We start from the raw sequence: 22,711 nt of genomic DNA on the forward strand, positions 1-22,711 counted from the left end.
ACATGGCTCAGTGTAGCCTTGAACTCCTGGGCTCAAGTGATTCTCCTGCTTCAGCCTCCCCAGTAGCTGGGGGCCACAGGTGCACACCATCATGCCTAGCTAATTTGGTGAATTTTCTTTTGTACTTTCCTCCTTAGAAGATAGAGGCTCAAATTGGCTCTATTGGCAAATGTCCTCAGGGCAAAAGTGGCTTCAGTACTCAGTATACCTTAGATTTTGTCCTGCTAATTCCTTACTGTCTTATTAGTTTGCTTATTTGATACTTCTAATATTATTTCTAATAATTATTTTAATATTTGATACTCTATCTTCAATCTAACATTCTTAGTTTGTCAGTTTCTATAGTCAGGTGACTGAGGTGAGCTGCCCTAGGCTGGCTCCTGGACTGGTGTTCACTAAGGCCTCATGGGTGCTCTTTATGGTCTTCTGTTGGTATCTTTGCTCAGTAGCTGGGGTATTTCCTAGGATGGTCCTTTTTCTCTACTTGGTCAGGACCTCAGACCTCAGACCTCAGATGATTCAGGCCACCATGGTTCTCACCAGCATTATAGGCCTCTTTGAGTCTCTGCCACAGCTTCTGTTCAACAACTTCCTCTCCACTTCGCTGTGGGGTCCCTTCAACCTCCCCATGACAGAGCTGTTATCTCTCAGCTAAGCCAGGTTCTGTGTTCTGCACCAGAGATGCAGGAACATCTGAGTGCCTTTCACACCACACAGGAGCTAACAGGTGCCCAAACTGGGCCCTCTTTTCCTGACTACTCTATTTTGCTCTCTTTCCTCTTCTGGGCCTACCCAATTGTACTGCTGACTCACCTTAACTAGCGATTTCCTTCTGGAATCCCAAATGGGAAATAGAAGAGAAGCGCTTCAGGCCTTAGCCTTCCCCTCAGTCAGTCTAAAACACCTTCCTTCCCTGGGATTTACTCCTGGGATCAAGAGAACTTTACATTACCTAGTTTTCCTAACTCCACTCCCCTTCTTCTCCCTGCCATCCACTAGAACAGGAAGAGGTTCAGACATTCCACTTCCTCAACGTCCTATTCTTGCTCCATCCTGGGACAGCAAGCTCAATGGTCTAGTCATCACAGGTGAAAAAATGTGTCTCCTTATACTATAAAAGAAACTATGATCTAGTTTACCAGGTATAACCTTCAATATGTCAGTGGTAGTAAAAGGAATCTGGAAAATATATTTTCTCACCTTTCTTCTGGCTTTCTAAGTAACTATTTCAATGAAAATCCTATTTTGGATATCGGAAGCTGGTTTTTTGTTTTTCGTTGGTTGTTGTTTGTTTGTTTTTTGAGACAGTACAAAACTAGGATATATCAGCAACAAAATGGGGATTCCTCGAATGATGGAGTCGAAAGTCTAGTGGGTACATGAACATGAAAATAATCCATTGCAGTACACTAAGATAGAGGTCCTAGTTTTCTCTCATGTGACATGGGGGGCAGTAGGTGCTTGGGGGCACATGAGTCAATACAAAAATGCTTTTGCATAAGTGTAATTTAGCAAAAGGGATCAAGACCTGAGATGTAAGAGCCAGAATCCCAGCTCTGCCACTTACTGGCAATGTGACCATGGGCCAGTAACTCTTCCTCTCTGTGCCTCAGTTTCCTCATCAGTAAGATGGGAGAATAACAGTATTTATCTGATAGGGTCTTTGTGAGAATTAAACGAGTTAGCATATGTAAAAGGCTAAACATGTGTCTGGATCATAGCAGGTGTTAGTTATCAATTGTAAACTGCAAGCCACTTCAGAAATGGCAGTATTATTATTCTAATTTTGAAACTAGGTACATGTCCTTTTCCCTCTCTTATTGAAAATGGAATTAACTTTCTTCCTAATTTAATTATTTTTCATTTCCAGTAAGTTTCCCAATGTAATTTAATTTTTAATGATACATTTGTACTTTTTTCTTTTTAAGCATATAACATGTGTCATAAAATGTAAATGTCACTCTTTACCTCCACCCCCACCTGCTCATCAATTCCACTTCCTTCCCCAGAGGAAACCACTTTAGCAGTTTCCTCTAAATGAATGTTCTTTTAGAAATGTTTCTGCCTATTTAAAAGCTATGCATTTTTGAAATATTTTAACATAAATGGAATCAAACTATGCATATCATTCTACTTGATTTTTTCTGTAATTAACAGATCTTTTCATCTTAGTGATTATAGATTTACATCATTCCTTTTAATTTAATTTAATATTAAATTCTGTAGGATGGCTATACCATAGATGCTTTAACCATTCTTCTATCTGTGGACATTCAGGTTGTTTCTAACATTTTATTATAAACAACTGTGTAGTGAACATAAGCATTTAAATATATTTCCTAACCTTCAAAGATTTTGTGAATATATTTTCAATTAAGACTTATTACAAGGGCCAGGTGCAGTGGCTCATGCCTGTAATCCTAGCACTTCTGGAGGCCAAGACAGAAGGTTTGCTTGAGCCCAGGAGTTCGAGACCAGCCTGGGCAACACAGGGAGACCCCTGTCTCTACAAAAAATTTAAAAATTAGCCAGGCATGTGGCATGCACCTGTAGCCCCAGCTACTTGAGAGGCTGAGTTGGGAGGATTACTTGAACCCAGGGAGGTTGAGGCTGCAATGAGCTGTGATCATGCCACTGCACTCCAGCCAGGGCAACTGAGTGAGACCCTGTCATAAAAAAGAAGAAGAAGGAGAAGGGGAAGGGGAAGGGGAAGGGGAAGGGAAAGGGGAAGGGGAAGGGGAAGGGAAAGGGGAAGGGGAACGGGACTTGTTATAAGAACCTGTACAGCTGTAAGGAAAAGTCAGTGGGGCATGCTGGCTCATGCCTGTAATTTCAAACTTTGGGAGGCCGTAGTGGGAGGATCACTTGAGGCCAGGATTTTAAGACCAGCCTGAGAAATATAGTGAGACTCCGTCTCTTAAAAAAAAAAAAAAAAAAAAAGAAGTTCATAGAAAATTTAAACCTTTTAGTTTGACATTCGGGAATTTCTTTAATGTGACCTCAAACTATTTTTCCAATTTAATCTCTTAGTACTTTTGCATAAACTCCATATGTATCAAGCTGCAAATTGCCCTACTCAATGTTACTAGGACACACCATACACATTTCTGCCTTCAGGCTTTTGCCTGGGCTTTTCTCCTTGCTTTCCTGCTCCCCTGGGCTTTTCTCTCCTACACTTCTGTAGTGGGTGATCATTGGGTGGTCTGTCCATCCCATAGGGGTGGCTTCCTGGATTCCCACCCTAATCACAATTGGTTGGGTCAGGGGTTGTCACCAAACTCAAGCTGTGCTAATCACAATCTAAATTCCCTGGGAACTTAGAAATAAGAAATAAGAGGCCAGGCATGGTGGCTCACACCTGTAATCCCAACACTTTGGGAGGCCAAGGCAGGCAGATCACCTGAGGTGAGGAGTTCGAGACCAGCCTGTACAACATGGTAAAACCTGTCTCTACTAAAAATACAAAAATTAGCTGAGTGTGGTAGTGTGCACCTGTAGCCCCACTTACTCAGGAGGCTGAGGCAGGAGAATCACTTGAACCCAGGAGGCGGAGGTTGCAGTGAGCCAAGATCATGCTGTTGCACTTCAGCCTGGATGACAGAGCAAAACTCTGTCCCAAAAAGAAAAAAAAATCATACCTGTAATCCCAGCACTTTGGGAGGCCAAGCTGGGCGGATCACCTGAGGTCAGGAGTTTGAGACTAGCCTGACCAACATGGAGAAACCCTGTCTCTACTAAAAATACAGAAAAATTAGCTGGGCGTGGTGGCATGCGCCTGTAGTCCCAGCTACTTGGGAGGCTGAGGCAAGAGAATTGCTTGAACGTGAGAGGTGGAGGTTGCGGTGAGCTGAGATTGCACCATTGCACTCCAGCCTGGGCAACAAGAGCGTGAAACTCCATCTCAAAAAACAAAACAAAACAAAACAAAACAAAAAACAAGAAAGAAAGAAATAAGAGTAGGGATCAGCGTCTCTCCAGGTGACCAGACCCGGGTCACCACAGGAATGATGTGGTGGTTATCTGATCCATGGGATCCAGACACACAGCCAAAGTTGCCTGACAAAGAACAAGAATAAGGCAGACCTACAGAGAGAAGACAAGAGACCAAGTCTGGCTATTTCTCCAGTATGGCCTCTGGATCTTCTTCCTTTCCGAAACCCACCTACAGGCCTGCCTTGGGTTCTGTCAGATAATGGGCTTCCTGAAGCTGTCTTTGTCTTATTTACATTCATAAAAGTGAGTCTGAGTGTGTCTTCCTTTAAGCGCTTATCCAGTTACTTTTGATCTGTGAAGGCTTCCTTGACTACCCAAGCCCCAGGCTAAACTTGTGTGCTTGGCTATTAGGTCCACTCAGTTGGAATTTAAACTACTCATTTTCATCACTTTGTTTCAAAATCATGATTATCTGACATTACTGGGCAAACAGGAACTGTAGATAAGGAAGATAAGGATTAACATTTTTTTCCTTTTAAAAATGTTAATCATCTTAGATGGAACTTTTTAAGGCAGATGACAAAACTTACTTAGCTTATTAAATTGAGTGCATTACTATTTAATAATGTCTGGATGAGTCAGGGTAAATATTATGAAGATCAAATATTTTATATATAAGGCATAATTCAGTGAATCTACAGGTTCAGCTAATATGGTAAGTACCTGCTACTGAAACAACAAAATAAGACCCCTGTTTGAGAAACGGAAATATGAAATCAGATATATGAGTTCCCCTTTAAGAATGGAAACTGGGCTGGGTGTGGTGGTTTATACCTGTAATCCCAGTGCTTTGGGAGGCCAAGACAGGAGGATTATTTGAGGCCAGGTGTTCAAGATCGGCCTGGGCAACACAGCAAGACCCCATCTCTACAAAAAATAAACGAATTAGCCATGCATTGTGGCAAGCACCTGTAGTCCTACCTACTCAGGAGGCTGAGGCAGGAGGATCCCTTGAACCCAGGAGCTCAAGGTTACAATAAGCCATGAGTACCACTGCACTCCAGGCTGGGCAAAAGAGTAAGACCACATCTTTAAAAAATAAAAAAGAAGAAAGAATAGAAGCCATTTTAATTAAAGAAAAGCCATGAAACAAATCACCTAGACCTAAAGATATTTTCAAATTCAGATACTGTCCTGTAAAATATTTCAGTCTGTGTGGATGGGAAAGCTAAGTTTATGACATAGTGAACTATTCAAAAAACCTTAAGAGATTCATCAATTAGTTTACCAAATACAATTTGAGTTTACCAAACTCAACTCTCCATTATAAGGAACAGATACTTCTGTATTATTTCTTCACACTTATGTGAAGAGATAAAATCTCTCTTGCTTAGAAAGCCCATATTTATTGTTTACTTCTATATTAGTGTGGACATCAAGGTTAGTGAAACATTTAATTGTGAGATGTCCTAAAATGGGTGTGACTGGTGTCTCAGCATGAGAGTTCACAAATCATATTTATCTTAATTATTATGACTTTTAAAATTTTAATATCTGGAATGGCAACTTATTCTTCTGCAAGATCATCTTATTATAACTTATTCTTCTGCAAGATCATCTTATTATAACTTATTCTTCTGCAAGATCATCTTATTATAACTTATTCTTCTGCAAGATCATCTTATTATAACTTATTCTTCTGCAAGATCATCTTATTATAACTTATTCTTCTGCAAGATCATCCTGGCTAATTCTGGCCCTTTGCACTTCCATATACATTTTATAATTAAGTTGTCAAGTTCCATCAAAAAGTCTGGTGGGATATTAATTGGAATTGCAATCAAATCTATAGGTCAATTGGAGATAACTCACATATTTTTAAAGAATTAATTGATTTTCCCTTTTATTTCTAGTTGACATAGTACATATTTATTGGATACAATGATATTTCAGTACATGTGTACAATGTGCAATGATCAAATCTAGGTAATTAGTATATCCATCACCTTGAACATATATCACTTATTTGTGTTGTGAACGTTCAAAATTCTCTCTTCTAGCTTCTTGGAAAAAAATACATTAAATTATTGTTACCCGTATGTACCCTATAGTGCTATAGAACATTAGAACTTATTCCTTTCATCCAGCTGTAAATTTGTATTTGTTATGTAACCTCTCATCATCTTCCCCTCCCACTACCCTTCCCAGCCTCTAATAACCACAGAAAATTCACTTTTTTTTTTGAGATGGCGTTTTGCTCTTGTTGCCCAGGCTAGAGAGCAATGGCACGATCTCAGCTTACTGCAACTTCCACCTCCTGGGTTCAAGTGATTCTTCTGCCTCAGCCTCCCTAGTAGCTGGGATTATAGGTGCGTGCCACCATGCCCTGCTAATTTTTGTATTTTTAGTAGAGATGGGGCTTCATCATGTTGGCCAGGCTGGTCTTACAGTTTTCGTTTGATAAAATGCTTTTTGTTTGTTTGTTTGTTTCTTGAGTTCAGATTCAGTAGCCTGGTATAATGACAAACTAGAAATCACCATATGGGAAAAATATAGGAGATGATGCTTTGATTTCACGAATATTGTGGATTATCGAACTAAAATTAGCAGATTCTATTTAGCCTCCTAGAATTTCAAAAATTTTTAGACATTAGTATACATCCCCACCTTCACAATATCAGAAATAAAGGGTAGTGAAGATAGCAGAGTTAAAGATGAGAATTGTCTCCATTTCAGAAGGTATTTGGCTGAAATGAGACATTTCACAATTTGGTCTTCCGGTCTGCTTGTCACTTGAAGTCCCAGCTTCTTCCTGGATAAGAACTTGTACTTGGATTATATTATTATAACCATATTGTAATTATTATTGTGGAAACATCACAGACAACACATAAAAGAATTTTTACTCATGATCCCTACTTACAGTCTTGATTCCTTTGATCTTCACATCTACTTGTTTTGCAATTTTGGTCCCTAAATCAGACATTTGGTATAGTTGGTCAGCCTAGAAACGTCAAAGACAACAAGCTGTCTAGCTATTTGTAAGATTGTCATTGAAGTCCCTTGTGTTTGCACAGATTGCATCTGTCTATTCTGAAAGATGAGCAACAAATCCAGTCAAAGCCTGAGTGAAATAACTGACAATCTTAGATCAACCCTGATGGTCACTCACGAGTCCAGTAGTTTCTATGCAGAGCACCAAACACTTTACTTACAAAAGTAAGGTTAGTGGGAGCTTGGTATTTTCCATATCATCTTGGAGAAGCACTGTTTTGCTTATTCTGTTTTTCCTCCTCCCTCTTCCTCCTTTTCTTTACATATTTTGTGTGAATAAGAAAGTACTCTTGGCTAGGCAGGTTGGCTCATGCCTGTAATCCCAGCACTTTGGGAGGCTGAGGCGGGTGGATCACCTGAGGTCAGGAGTTTGAAACCAGCCTGGCCAACATGGTGAAACCCCGTCTCTACTAAAATACAAAAATTAGCCAGGCGTGGTGGTGCACACTTGTAATCCCAGCTACTCGGGAGGCTGAGGCAGGAGAGTCAGTTGATCCCAGGAGGCAGAGGTTGCAATGAGCTGAGATGGCGCCGCTGCACTCCAGCCTGGGCGACAGAGCGAGAATACGTCTCAAAAAACAAAACAAAACAAAAAAGTGTTATTTATAGGAATAAGAACTAAAATGCCTTGTTAATATATTGTTTTGGCATTGCCAAATTTAGCCTATTTGAGTGCATGGATTGCATTTGGGGATTGCTGTTTTCTTTTGTGTTTTGTATGTTTGCTTCAGATGCGTAGACAGAGGGAGTGGAGTAAGGCTTTACAGAGATTACTGCAGAAGGCATTTTTTTTTTCCATAAAGAGGGGAAAACGCACCCATCTCATAACAAGAATTTGGAGTCAAAACGAGACAGATTCCATTCCTGCCTTCCACATTAATTAGCTAGGTGACTTTGGGCAAATCACTTAACCTCTAGGTTTTCTCATCAGCAGAATGAAAGCGTTGGCCTATAGACACCCACTTAAATCCCTCCTCCAAATATTCATTCGTTCGATATTTTCGCAGTGTCTACTAAGCACAATCATTGTTAATAAACACTGTGATTCTTGGAGAGCTCCAAATTGTGTCTCTGCTTTTAAGCATCATTCCCCTTCCTCCTTTAAAACCAGCGCCTGACTTCTCCCCCAAACAAATCGAAACACTTTTACCGTCTGAAAATGTAGATGGGAAAAGAAACCCGTTTCATTGCAGTCACCCGACGCCAATCTAGACCTGGCGGGCCAGCGAGCTCGTGAGATTTTCTTTCTTTCTAAAGGGCAATCTCTGCATTTTAAAGGGCAACCCAGTTACCCGAAGAAATACAACTTAAAGGGCGCCTGGAGCCGGGCCGGGACACCCACCCACGCTTTTCTAGGCTGAGGAAACCTGGGAAACTTTTGGGCTCCCGCCGAGTCACGCGGCTGTTCCACGGTAAGAATTGTGCAACGGGGCGAGTCAGGCGGGCGTCCTAGTGGGGAAGAAGCGGGGGAGGCTGCTATGGTGCCAATGCTTTTCTTAAAAAAAAAAAAAAAAGCTAGGTTGTCTCACGCCGTGCGAGGCGAGACGGCGCGGCCGGACAGCCCAGTGCCCGCTGGCCCCAAGCCCGGGCCAAGAAAGCATCGCTTCCCCGCCGGGACCTGGAAGGAGCAGCGCGTGCGTGCGTCCCCTCCCGGGGGCAGAGACCGCCCGCCCGCCACGGCGCTTTCCCGGGAGTCTGCGAGGGGCCAGGGTGCGAGCGGGAACTGCGGCAGGCGCAGACTGGCCACATCGATCGCGGCGGGGAAGTCTGGGCTCGCGCTTTCGGTAAGACCGCCCGGGCTTCCAACTGCGCGGTGCCCCCGCCCCCGCCTCCGCCGCCGCCGGTCAGGCTCGCACTTTCGGATGGTGACGCATCCAGCTGGCTCCGCGGGAGCCTGCGCTGAAACCTGGAGCCCTCCCGGGCGGCCTACTCCTCAGCGCTGCGTTATTGAGCGCTCCCTGGGTGCAGGCTTGGTGATCCAAGTTTGGTCACATTCATCACTTATGTCACTATCCTTGTGACGTACATACTATTATTAGCGTCATTTAGAAGTGAGGAAACAGGCTCCAAAAGCTTGTTACTTGCTTGTAGTCAAACAGAAGGCAGAGCTGCGAATCAAATCCAGGTTTGTCTCGACATGCCACTAGCTCATATTTCTCTTGGATCAGCCATAAATGGCTTTCACTCCAGTGAGCAGCGAACAGGTAACACATGGGACCGGTGCGTGGCGGTCCCGAGCCCACTGCCCAGGGGCAGCGGGGGCGCTTGCTTCTGGCTGGGGCTCACTCATTTGCCCAAATGGGCTGTAAAATATATACATACACACACATATATGTGCATATATACACATACATATATACACACATACATATATACGTGTGTGTGTGTGTGTGTGTATACATACATATTGGAAAGCATTCCGCAGACTCTGAGCCTCTGTTTTCAATCTTGTATTGGGATCGGGGCACCTATTGTAAGGAGTAGTTGGAAGATGAAATAAGATAGTTTTAATATAGATGCCAGCATCTCGGGGACGCCTGATATATGCCATTTCGCTCTTTTTGCAGCACTCCTGGGGACATCAGGGCACTCATGCTCCTTAACACTGGACAGGAGACCTGCACAGTCATTCTAGGTCAACACCTTCTCTGACAGACTAGGAATTTAATCCACTCAACGGGAAAATCACTTACCTGCATCACCATCTAGTTACTGACAGACACCAAGCTAGGGTTCCTGCTACCCCTCAAACACACATACCACACGCTCACACTCATACACTTGCTGCCCCTCAAACACACATACCACACACATACACACTTGCTGCCTTTCAGACACACATACCCCCCCACACACAGTTTCTACCTCCCAAACACACATAAAACACATACACTTGCTGCCTCTCAAGCACACATATCACGCACACAAACACACTTGCTACCTCTTAGACATACAACACACACACTACCACACACACACGCACACATCCACCCCCTCTTTTCCTCCTGGAAGATTCAGACCAGCTCTGGGGCCTTAACGTGACTTCCTCCGAGCTTTGGCAGTGGCGTGGGCGGGGACCTCCGGGAAGGCGAGCAGAGGAAATCAGTCACTGCACTCGCCGCCAGCCAGTGCACAGGGAGAGGGGACCCAGCCCAGAGTCCCCCCGCCTTCCCCCCGCCCCCCCCCCCAGCTCCGCAGGAGGCCTCTGCTGGCGGAGGCTGGGCCCCTTTTGGTAACAAGGGGAACCACTGCAGCCCAGTGAAAGATAAACGCGTGGGTCGGGCTGTGGAATGTCCAAAACTATGAAGATTAGGGAAATAGGCTTTAGGATTCACTTGAAAAGTGAAATCGGCGAATGAAAGTTTTCTAACATGATGAGATCTTGGAAATTATCCACTCCATTTTTGGGTGGTTTTAATAATCACTGCCCAACTAGAGCAGCTGTTTTTCCCTTTCCAAGGCTCCATTTTGTGTATTGAGGCTGAAATAACTGGCCAGGTCTTTCCCCTGGGCACCCTGGAATGTTGGGAATATGAATGGCCTCTTAGTAGAGTTGGAGCTCCAAAGGAAAGGACTCTTTAGAAACAAAAACTTCCATGGCGCCACCGCACTCGAGCCTGGGCCACAGAGTGAGACGCCATCTCAAAAACGAAACAAAACAAAAATCCAACCGCCCCCCCACCAAAAACAGAAACCTCCTTTTTAAAAATCACAAAAATAATTGTTATTCATTGCAGAAAAATCAGATTTTTTCCAGAATCAGAAAATAAATGGAAATCCCACCACCCAGAAAACCACTGTTAACAATCTGATGTGTAGCATTATATGTAATTACATCGAACACAATGCTTTGTCACCTTTTTCCTTTGAATCAAATATCATGGAAAAATATTTTCCATACATGTTTTTAAATCACTACTTCGTATTCCATTGTACATTTATTTAACCAAAGCCCTATTGAAGAACTTAAAAATTGTGTCTGGAAGTATTGTTATTTAAACAGGACCGGAGTGTGCAGCTTTGTAGTTAATTTTTTTTTTTTTTTTTTAAGAGATGGGGTCTCTCTCACCCAAGCTGTAGTGCAGTGGCACAATCATGGCTCACTGCAGCCTTGACCTCCTGGACTCAGGTGATCCTCCCACCGCAGCCTCCCAAGTATCTGGGATTACAGGCAGGACTCATCTTGCCTGGCTGTAACTATACCTGAACACATTCTCAATTATTTGCATAGGTAGATTTCCTGGAAGTGGTATTGCTGGGTTCAGGAATAAGGATTGCCCTACAGTGATCTTTTAAGATTTATGATGGCTGAGGTGGGCGGATCACGAGATCAGGAGATCAAGACCATCCTGCCCAACATGGTAAAACCCGTCTCTACTGAAAATACAAAAATTAGCTGGGTGTGGTGACACGTGCCTGTAATCCCAGCTACTCGGGAGGCTGAGGCAGGAGAATCGCTTGAATCAGGGAGTCAGAGGTTGCAGTGACCCAAGGTCGTGCCACTGCACTGCAGCCTGGCGACAAAGTGAGACTCCATCTAAAAAAAAAAAAAAAAAGACTTATGATTCTCTCCCCCAACCCCCAGTATTTTCCCAGACTTTCTATAATGTTTATTTACCAAAAATTGCTTGAGTGCCTATCACATGCCAGACATGCCAGAATATAGAGATGGATACATTATAGCACAGACTGAAAAAAATACACTGTAGTTCAAGGTGCCGTAGATACTGTTAAGAGAAAGCTTTGGGCAGCCAGGTGCCCACCCAGTTTGAGGAGGATCCTGAGGAACCAGTAGACTTTTTTTTTTTTTTTTTTTTTTTTTAAGAGAGGGTCTCACTCTATTGCCCAGGCTGGAGTGCAATGGTGTGATCATGGTTCACTGCAGCCTTGACCTCCCTGGCTTAAGTGATCCTCCTGCTTCAGCCTCCCAAGAAGCTGGGACCACAGGCATGTGCCACCACACCCAGTTAATTTAAAAATTTTTCTGTTGTAGAGATGGAGTCTCCCTATGTTGCCCAGGCTGGTCTCGAGCTCCTAGGCTCAAGCAATCCTCCCACTTTGGCCTCCCAAAGTGCTAGGATTACAGCCATGAGCCTTTGCACCCAGCCTGACTTTCTTGAGACCAACAGATTGAGAAGTGAGAGGAAGTTAATGGGGAGTACCGAAGAAGGATGAGAAAGGCAAAGAGAGAGCCAAGGGGAATGTCCTATACAGAAACAAGGTGCCCGGGTATGTGTTATAATAAATGGACACATGTGAGTTATCTTATGTGCTTGCACTGAGAGTAGAGCTGAGAAGGAGGGCAGTGACATATGGCAAAGAAACAGCCTATTATGTCATGCTGAGAAGGTTTGGACTTTGTTCACATAGCAACAGGAGAAAGTGATTTATGGAGCCTTCAAGGTCATGATGAAATTAGATCTCATCACTTAACCCAATGAAGGGCACTGTCTTCTGTGGACCCCAAAAATCATTCCTGAGGAGAGAAAACAAAGGATAGGAAGATTTACAAGGGAAATATCCCAAAAGAGTATTGAAATGAAAACTGCAGAAAAATCAATCAAATTTACTACCATGTTCATCACACTTAAGTGCTGTAGTTATTGTTAGTTAAGTTTGGTCCTAAACATCTGTATTAGTCCATTTCCACGTGGCTGATAAAGACATACCTGAAACTGGGCAATTTACAAAAGGAAGAGGTTTTAGTTGGTCTGAAAGTTCCACATGGCTGGGGAGGCCTCACAATCATGGTGGAAGGCAAGGAGGAACAAGTCACATCTTACATGGATGGCAGCAGGCAGTGAGAGAGCTTGTGCAGGGAAACTCCCATTTTTAAAACCATCAGACCTGGTGAGACTTATTCACTATCACTAGAATAGCATGGAAAAGACCCGCCCCCATGATTTAATTATCTCCCACTGGGTTCCTCCCACGACATGTGGGAATTCAAGATGAGATTTGGGTGGGGAAACAGCCAAACCATATCAACATCCTCTTCTCTTTTTCCACTTAAAAGAGAATGGCTTTAATACTAATCTTATGGCCAGAGATTACTTCAGTTTCCTGTTGTAATAGGAAAACAAATCCAAGACTTTCAATGAGTCTAAAAACATGTTACATAGATTTTAATATGTGAAAGCCCTTTGTAAACTATAAAGTACTACTCAATGAAAGACATTTTTCTGGACGGTAGCTTAAGAAAAACTTGTACAAAGGGTTAAAAACTCAAATGCCTGCTGTGACCAGGTAAGTATAGTAATTACTTTCAACAATGCTTGGAAATTCCCAGCTGTTATCTCTTTTACTATTTCCTCTCCCTCATTTTCTCTATCTCTTTGGAGAATTGTGATTACATAAGTATAAGACATTCTGATATATAATCCAAGTCTTGTAATCTCTTTTTCATATTTTGCATCTCTTCATACTCTTTGGACTGCATTTAGGACAGTTTTTTAGGATCTGACTTCCAGTTCATGAGTTTTTTCTCCAGCTGTATCCAATCTTCTTTTTAACTTGTTTGACTTTTTAATTTCTATCTTTTTGTTCTATTTCTAGAAGTTCTATTTCAGATCTGTTTGGAAAAGTTTGTATAGTCGTTTGTTTCTTCACCATATTTACAGGCTTTTATTTCTTGAAACAAAAGTTTTACAGATAAGATGAGAGGCTCTCTCATGGCTGTGGGCTTCCATCAGCAGGAAACAAGAGGGATCCCTGGGGTAACCTGTGCCTTGGAGAAGAACATTCCTTCTCTATCCTTCACATAAGCATTGTCAGGAATGAAGAGGGAGGCCCAGGACTCTGTATGTTCTGGAGAAGAGACTCCTCCCTACAACAGTCCCCCACAGCCCCACACTCCCACACTCATACCACCACTCTCTGCAACCATTATAAACCCATTATGCCATTGTCCTTGTTTATGTCAGTCACACAAAAAGTCCAGAACTCCTAGGTTATCTCTCATACCCAAAGCTAATCCCCGTGTGGCTCTAAGGACAGTGAAATATCCCATATTATAATACTCCATATCTCTCTTCTAGATTTTTTTTAACCACCTACCATCCTACATCTTTTATTAAGTAATTTGTCTCCCCTTCTTAAAATGTAACCTTCTTTAAAGCAAGGGTGTTTATTTTGTTAGCCACTTTATACTTAAAGCTTAGAACAATACCTGGCAAATAGAAGGTATTCAAATAACATTTGTCATGTGCGTTAATATTAAACATTCTTATTTTATATTCTATGTCTTGTCATTCTACATTTGAAGACTGCAGGTATGATTTTTACCATCTCCTCCTTCTAATTTTTACCCATTGTGCCATTTACTTTTATGTTTTGTGGATTTTGACTCTGAGTTTATATTCCTTGGATTTTATCTGTAGAAATTACTTGAGGCATAGATTGATGTTACATTCATTCAGAGATTATTTGTGTTTACTTTTACTAGTTGCCTGAGGTTAACTACTTACCTAGGACCAAATTAATCTCTCTCCTTGGCTTTTTGTTTGTTTTTGTTTTTAACTACGTAAGTGGGTGAATTGACCTGCAAACCCATGTGCATGAGAGTATCAACTTTGGATATAAATTATTGAAAGAGGAAATATACATATTTCCTCTACCAAATGCCAAGATACAGATGGGCAAGTTTCCTTGCTCCTTTCTGTGCAGCAGGTTTCTTTCCTGTTCATCATCGCACTGGAAGTGCAGCCCTTTTGGGGTTTGCGGCTTTGTTAGATTTTCCCATCTTAGGTGAGCTTCAGCTTGAGCTGATGTCTAAAAATCCAGTGTTCTTCAGATTTCTCAAGTGTAGCCTGATTTTTATGTGAAATCAGCAATTTTTAAATGTTGGCAAACAGTTTAAAAAATGTTTCAATGTGCTAGGAAAAAATCACTGCGGGCCATATTTGATCTTTATAAGTTTACAATCTCTGTTCTAAACAGACTAAGCAAGTAACCCGTCAATCAAACCATGTGTATTGTATTTATATGATGCAGAATGCATTTTGTTAGAATGCATCTGTTAGATACAATAACCACAAATGTGGAAGGAAAAGTCCAATTTCAGATTTGTTTCTTTTTCTCTACAAATGTAATTATCCGATTATGTGTTTACATTTTTAATTCAGGAAATATCACTATATTTATAATACGGGGAAATATAGGACATAGTTCCTGCTCTCAAAAATTTTACATTCTATGCATTACAGAATGTGCACACTGGATTGAAGTGTCAAGAGATTTAAAGAAGAGCAACTAGAAAGTCATTGGCTCTGTCTGAGTCTGCTTTAAAGGAGCCTTAACTAGGGTGGGCATGATGGCACTAGAAGGAAAAGGGCAGATATCAAGTATTTAAAAGATGATGTGACAGGAGTTGATAATGCATATGGGGTAAGAATAAGGGAGAAATTATATTTTGTGCTTATGTGGTTGGAAAAATTTTAACCAAGCATTATGTTTTGTGACTGTCTAAAGAATATCTTCAATGATTATTTTGAAGGAAAGAAAAAAAAAAGAGCCCAATGTCAGCCAGGCGCAGTGGCTCAGGCCTATAATCCCAGCACTTTCTTTTTTTTTTTTTTGAGACAGAGTCTTGCTCTGTAGCCCAGGCTGGAGTGCAGTGGCGCGATCTCGGCTCACTGCAAACTCCGCCTCCCGGGTTCACGCCATTCTCCTGCCTCAGCCTCCCGAGTAGCTGGGACCACAGGCGCCCGCCACCACGCCCAGGCTAATTTGTTGTATTTTTTAGTGGAGACGGGGTTTCACCACGTTAGCCAGGATGGTCTCAATCTCCTGACCTCGTGATCCGCCCACCTCAGCCTCCCAAGCACTTTCAATGGCCGAAATGGGTGGGTGGATTACCTGAGCCAGGGAGTTCAAGGCCAGCCTAGACAATATGGCAAAACCTCATCTCCACAAAAAATATAAAAATTAGCTGGGTGGGGTGGCGCACAGCTGTAGTCCCGGCTACTCAGGAAGCTGAGGTGAGAGGATCACCTGAGAGTAGGGAGGTTGAGGCTGCAGTGAGCCATGATCATGCCACTGCACTCCAGCCTGAGTGACAGAGAGAGACCCCTGTTTCAAAAACAAACAAAGCAAAAGGCCAATATCACTTTTCTTTTGGTTTCTTCATTTCTTGTAAACTAAAGGCAATGTGAATGATTTTGTAATATGTATAAGGCTCAACCGATCACTTTTTATATAACAAAAAGCTCAAGTATTAGGGGAAATAGTTTGTCTGATATAGTCATGTAAATTATCCTCTTTCAGTATTTTCTCATTATTAAAGGATTACCTTCCTCCTTAAATAAACAAACAAACAAAAAACGAGCACAAGCATGTCAAGATTTTGAAATACCTACAGGCTTATTGTGTTGGAAAGCCTCACTGAAATAAACTGTTTTAATATTCTCGTAATTCAATGCTATTAGTTCCATTTAGGGCATTTCACTGGCGTCTGATTGTTTGAAGCGGCTATAGGGAAACTGATGACATTAAGCAAGATAGATTATAGATCACATTCAACTCTCATCTCTCGATGGGCCTAATGGGCATAGTTCCCATTACTGCTAATGGAGTTTTGAGCATAAGCCTTTGTGCTAAAAATCTATCAATCTCCTAATCCTGGCAGTAGGTTGCAAATGGGCTTTAACTTTAAGTGTAATTGGTTAATTGGTTGAGTCAATGATCTGATTGTAAATGATTAGCAGCCAACAGGTTTTATTTTCCTTTATTCTGCCTTTTCATAGCACCAGAATTATAGAACATTTATCAACAGCCTAAAATATAGATAACACTAGGAGAATTTGGTTGCTTATATAGATTCAAGATACAATCCTGCTGGATTCTGGGTAGTTTTTTTTTTCTTTCTTTCTTTTTTTTTTTTTTGCAGTTTAGAAATTACCAAATACGTTCACATGTATGGTGTCACATCTTATTGTAATTCTTCCTGAAAGTGGGTAGGGCAGCCCTATTATCCTAATTTAGAGACTGATTATGAGAGTTGCCTTGAAGTTTCTTGTCCAGTGTCGCAAAGCCCACTCATATGAAAACCAAGACTAGAACTTCAATCTTTTAATGACAAATCCAGTGCTTTATCCTGGGCTCCAAATCACTTCTCGGCCATTCGATTAAAACGTGTTCTGTTGTGGTTTGAATGTGTGCCCCAAAAAGCATGTGTTGAAAATGTAATCCTGAATGCAGCAGTGTTGGGAAATGGAGCCTAATCAGAGGTGTTTGGGTCAAGAGAGCTCCGCCCTCAAGAATACGTTAATACTGATTGTAAAAGGGCTGAGACTGTGCTTTTCATCTCTTACGCGTGCTGTCTTGCCCTTCCACTTTCTGTCATGGTAGGATGCAGCAGAAGAGCCCTTGACACTGATATCCCAGCCTCCAGAACTGTATTAAATAAATCTCTGTTCTTTGTAAATTATCCAGTCTCTGGTATTTTGTTTACAGCCACATAAAACTAAGATATGTTTCTTCAGGGCTCATTACGTGTGTGGCTGCATCAGGCTCTGGGGGCCGCAACAGTGCACAACATTGCCACTACTCTCAAATGACTTAATGTTTATTTGATGAAAGTTTGTGTACAATATAAAATGGCTACAGGTCAGGTGCAGTGGCTCATGACTGCAATCCCAGCACTTTGGAAGGCCAAGGAAGGCAGATTACTTGAGCCCAAGAGTTTGAGACCAGCCTGGGCAACATGACCAAAACCTGTCTCTACAAAAAATGCAAAAATTAGCTGGGTGTGGTGGTGTGTGTCTGTAGTCCCAGCTACTCAGAAGGCTGAGGTGGGAGGATCACCTGAGCCCTAGGAGGTTGAGGCTGTAGTAAACTGTGATTACACCACTGCACTCCAGTCTGGGCACCAGAGAGAGACCTTGTCTCAAAAAAATAAGGTGCCAGGTGCAGTGGCACATGCCTGTAATCCCAGCACTTTGGGAGGCCAAAGTGGGTGGATCACCTGAGGCCAGGAGTTCAAGACCAGCCTGGCCAACATGGTGAAACCCCATCTCTACTAAAAAATACAAAAATTAGCCGGGGGTGATGGTGGGCGCTTGTAATCCCAGCTACTTGGGAGGCTGAGGCAGGAGAATCGCTTGAACCTGGGATGCAGAGATTGCAGTGAACCGAGATCACACCACTGCACTCTAGCCTGGGCGATAGAGCCAGACTCCTCTCAAAATAAATAAATAAATAAAAATAAAAATAAAATGAAATGGTTACAGCATGAGTTGTATTTTCATCAAGGATTACAGGACTGTAAACAAAAGAGAAATCATCATGGACTGTTCACTGGGCAAAATTTCATGGAGACCTTTGGGGGTTCATGGATGTTCTATAATAAGTGAGGTAACTAACAGGCTAACTTTCTTGAGCACCTACACTGTTTAGGGCACTGTACTGGTACTTCTCATACATTCTGTCATTCATATAATCCTCTGAGGTAGGTGTTATCCTCTCTACAGCAGGGAAAATCAATACCCAGAGAAGGGGAGAGACGTCCATGGAACACAGGAGAGGACAGAGCCAAGAATGAATATAGGTCACCAGTGCCCCAACTCTTAACCGCTACCATACACGGTTTTATAAAGTAAATTTTAAAAGTCGACTTTAAAACATGTATGCAACATTGTGTCCAGTCTCCCAAAACAAAAGAACAATGAGCGTTCCCTTCTCCCTCGATGTGTGGGCAGGTCTGTAGAGTAGTACAGGGAGAAGAGATTATATTCTGTATTCTCACTTCAACAAGAAAGTCCTGGTCCACAAATAATACCTTTAAGCTTCAGGATAATTGTGAAAAGGCCAACTAGTTAATCAAACATTTTCCCAAACTTAAGAAAAACACCAAGAGGGAATATAAGTACAGGGGACATTAAAGGATAAGCTCATAAGGGCTGGACTAAATCTTTTTTTTTTGAGACAGAATCTCAGAATCTCGCTCTGTCGCCCAGGCTGGAGTGCAGTGGTGCAATCTCGGCTCACTGCAAGCTGCACCTCCTGGGTTCACGCCATTCTCCTGCCTCAGCCTCCCGAGTAGCTGAGACTACAGGCGCCCGCCACCACGGTAGGCCAATTTTTTGTATTTTTAGTAGAGATGGGGTTTCACCGTGTTAGCCAGGATGGTCTCGATCTCCTGACCTCATGATCCGCCCGCCTCGGCCCCCCAACATGCTGGGATTACAGGCGTGAGCCACCATGCCCGGCCTAAATCTTTTAAGGAGACTCAGTCTTTGTGGCCTGACACTTGGGGAACAGTCAGCTTCAGGAAGTTGGGATGCCACACCTTTGTTTCTTGAACCATTTAGGGAGGTGATTCAGGAGAACACTCATCTCCCTGCACAAGTCTCTAAAGCTAGCAAATATGGTTTTCCTGTGCGTTCAAAAACTTTTATTCAACGTTCTGTTTGTACATATTGTTGTACTCAGTTTATATTAAAGGTTTCTTTTTTCCTAATGCCCTATTTTCTATAGTTTTTGTCAACATGGTGACATTTGGCAAGCGCACAGTGTGGGTCGCTGCACCTCTCGCCACAGTTGTTACCAAGGATCATGTAGGAGAAAGACTTTGAGAATTGGGAGACAAGTGAGCAAAATTAGGCTCACAGAGGTAGATAGGAAGATGCTGGAAAATTAGGTGGGGATTAACAGACATGAACAGAGTTTTAAAATTGTGGCAAAAAATATATATACTATAAAATATGCTGTTTTAAACTTTTTTTTTTTTTTTTTTTTAATGAGACAGGGTCTTACTCTGTCACCCAGGCTGGAGTACAGTGGTGTAATCTTGGCTCACTGCAACCTCCACCTCCCAGGTTCAAGCAATTCTCCTGCCTCAGCCTCCCCAGTAGCTGGGATTGCAGGTGTGGGACACCATGTCCAGCTAATTTTTGTATTTTTAGTAGAGATGGGGGTTTCACCGTGTTGGCCAGGCTGGTCTTGAACTCCTGACCTCAAGTGATCTGCTTGCCTCAGCCTCCCAAAGTGCTGGGATTATAAGCATAAGCTGCTGTGCCCAGCCCCTTTTAACCACTTTTAAGTGTATATTTTAGTGGCATTAGTTACATTCACAATGTTGTGCAACCACCAACATTACCTATTTCTAAATATTTCCATCACCTCAAACAAAAACTCTGTACTCATTAAGCAATAACTCTTCATTCCCCTCTCCTTTAAGTCCCTGGTAAACTCTAATCTACTTTTTGTCTCTATGAATTTACCTATTGTAGATATATATTGTATGTAAGTGGAATTACACACTATTTGTCCTTTGGTGTCTGGCTTATTTTTACTTAGCATAGTGTTCAGGATATATCCATGTTGTAGCATATATCAGAACTTCATTCCTATTTATGGCTGGGAAATAAAATGTCCATATGCCACATATCATTCATTCATTCTGTTGATAGACTTGGATTGCTTCTGCCTTTTGGCTATTGAATAATACTGTAAGGAACATTAGCATTTTGAATCCCTCTTCCAGTTCTTTTGAATATGTATCTAAGAATGAACTTCCTGGGTCATATGGTAATTCTATGTTTAACTTTTTGAACTGCCGAACTGTTTTCCATAGGGGCCGCAGCATTTTATATTCTTACCAGCAGTGTATGAGGATTCCAATTTCTCCACATGTTTGCCATCACTTGTTATATGTGTTTGTTTTGAAGCCATTATTGTAGGTGTGAAGTACTTATCTAATTATAGTTTTGAGTTGCATTTTCCTAATGACTAATGATGTCGAGCATTTTTTATGTGCTCATCGGCATTTGTAATATCTTTTCGAGAAATGTCTTTTCAAGTCCTTTGCCTATCTTTAAATTGAGTTGTTTGTCTTTCTGTTGTTTAGTTGTAGGAGTTCCTTACATATTTTGGGTAGTCAATCCTCATCAGATACGTGATTTGTGAATATTTTCTTCATTTTGTGAGTTGCCTTCTCACTTTATTAATAATAGCCTTTGATGGACAAAATATGGTCTGCCAATGCTGTTAAGAACTTTTACTCAGTGTTCTTTTTGTATTATTGTTGTACTCAGTTTATATGAAAGTTTTTAAATAATTTTGATGAAGTCCTATTTATTTATTGTTGCTTGTACTTTGGTATCATATCTAGGAATCCATTGCCAAATCTGAGGTCACCAAGATTTACCCCTATGTTTTATTCTAAGAGTTTTATGGTTTTTGCTGTTATATTTGGATCACTGATACATTTTGAGTTAAATTTTATATATGGGGTGAGGTAGGGGCCCAACTTCATTTTTTTCCATGTGGAAATCCAGTTGTGCTAGCACCATCTTTTGAAGAGACTATACTTTCCCCCATTGGGTGGATTTGGCACCCTTGTCAAAAATCAATTGGCTATAAATGACAGGGTTTATTTCTGGTTGTCTAATTATATTCCACTGGTGTCAGTGTCTATTGTTATGCCAGTATCACACTGTTTTGATTTCTGTAGTTTTGCCAATTTTGAAATCAGAAGTGGGAGTCCTCCAGCCTTGACTTTTTTTTCAAGATTGTTTTGGCTATTTCAGGTCCCTTGCAATCCCATGTGATTTTTTTATTTTTTATTTTTTGAGATCGACTCTCACTCTGTTGCCCGGGCTGGAGTGCGGTGGCATGATCTCGGCTCACTGCAACCTCCACCTCCCGGGTTCAAGTGATTCTTGTGTCTCAGCCTCCTGAGTAGCTTGGATTACAGATGTGAGCCACTGTGTCCAGCTAATTCTTGTATTTTTAGTAGAGGCGGGGTTTCACGATGTTGGCCAGGCTGATCTCGAACTCCTGACCTCAGGTGATCCACCCGCCTTGGCCTCCCAAAGTGCTGGGATTATAGGTGTGAACCAATGCGCCTGGCCACAATCACATATGAATTTGAGGACAGGCTTTTTCCATTGTGCAAAAAAGCTATTGGGACTTTTATAGGGATTGTGTTGAATCTGTACATTGTTTTGGGTATTGTCATCTTAACAATACTAAGTCTTCCAATTTATGAATGTGGGTAACATCTCATTTATTTATATCTTCATTAATCTCTTTCAGCAATGTTTTTATAGTTTTCAGTGTATAATATTTACTTCTTTGGATAAATTTATTCCTAAGTATCTTATACTTTTTGATGCGATTGTAATGCAAATAGAATTGCTTTATTTCCTTTTCAAATATCCACTGCTGATGTACAGACAACTGATTTTTGTGTGTTGATTTTATAACCTGCAACTTTGTTGAATTCATTTATTAGCTCAAGTAGGTTTCCTGTAGATTCTTTGGTCATAGAGATACAGTTTTACTTCTTTCTTTCCCATTTGGATGCCCTTTCTTTCTGCTTCCTGTCAACGTGCTCTGGCTAGAATTTTTAGTAGGATGTTGAATAGCAGTTTTGAAAGCAGGCATCTGCATTCCTGGTGATCAAACTAATTAAATTAAAATACATGTAATTGTTTAGTTTGAGACAATTATGGTGAGGTTAGGGCCTTAATCCAGTATGACTGGTGTCTGTATAAGAAGAAGAAATATCAATGTGCATGCACAGAAGTACAACCTTGTGAAGAGGTAGCAAGAGAGCAGCAATCTACAAGCCAAGGAAAGAGGCCACAGAGGAAACCAACCCTGCCAGCATCTTGATCTTGGACTTCCAGCTTCCAGAACTGTGAGAAAATACATTTTTGTTGTTCAAGCCACTCAGTCTGTTATATTTGGTTATGGTAGCCCTAGCAAACTAATACAAACC

The 22,711-nt window shown here is 41.7% G+C and overlaps 1 protein-coding gene across 2 annotated transcripts in view; it reads left to right on the plus strand.

Moving 5' to 3' along the window:
- Window positions 1-22,711, plus strand: part of JAK1 (Janus kinase 1) — a 235,464-nt gene that overhangs the window by 55,657 nt on the left and 157,096 nt on the right. The window contains exon 3 of one of the 2 annotated variants that reach the window (XM_063654603.1): window positions 8,266-8,771. The exons of the other annotated variant lie outside the window; for it this stretch is intronic. The gene's annotated coding sequence lies outside the window, so the exon portion shown is untranslated. The remainder of the gene's footprint in view (window positions 1-8,265; window positions 8,772-22,711) is intronic. 2 annotated transcript variants of the gene reach the window in all.

This window comes from Pongo pygmaeus, chromosome 1, assembly GCF_028885625.2.
Source record: "Pongo pygmaeus isolate AG05252 chromosome 1, NHGRI_mPonPyg2-v2.0_pri, whole genome shotgun sequence".
NCBI lineage: Eukaryota > Metazoa > Chordata > Mammalia > Primates > Hominidae > Pongo > Pongo pygmaeus.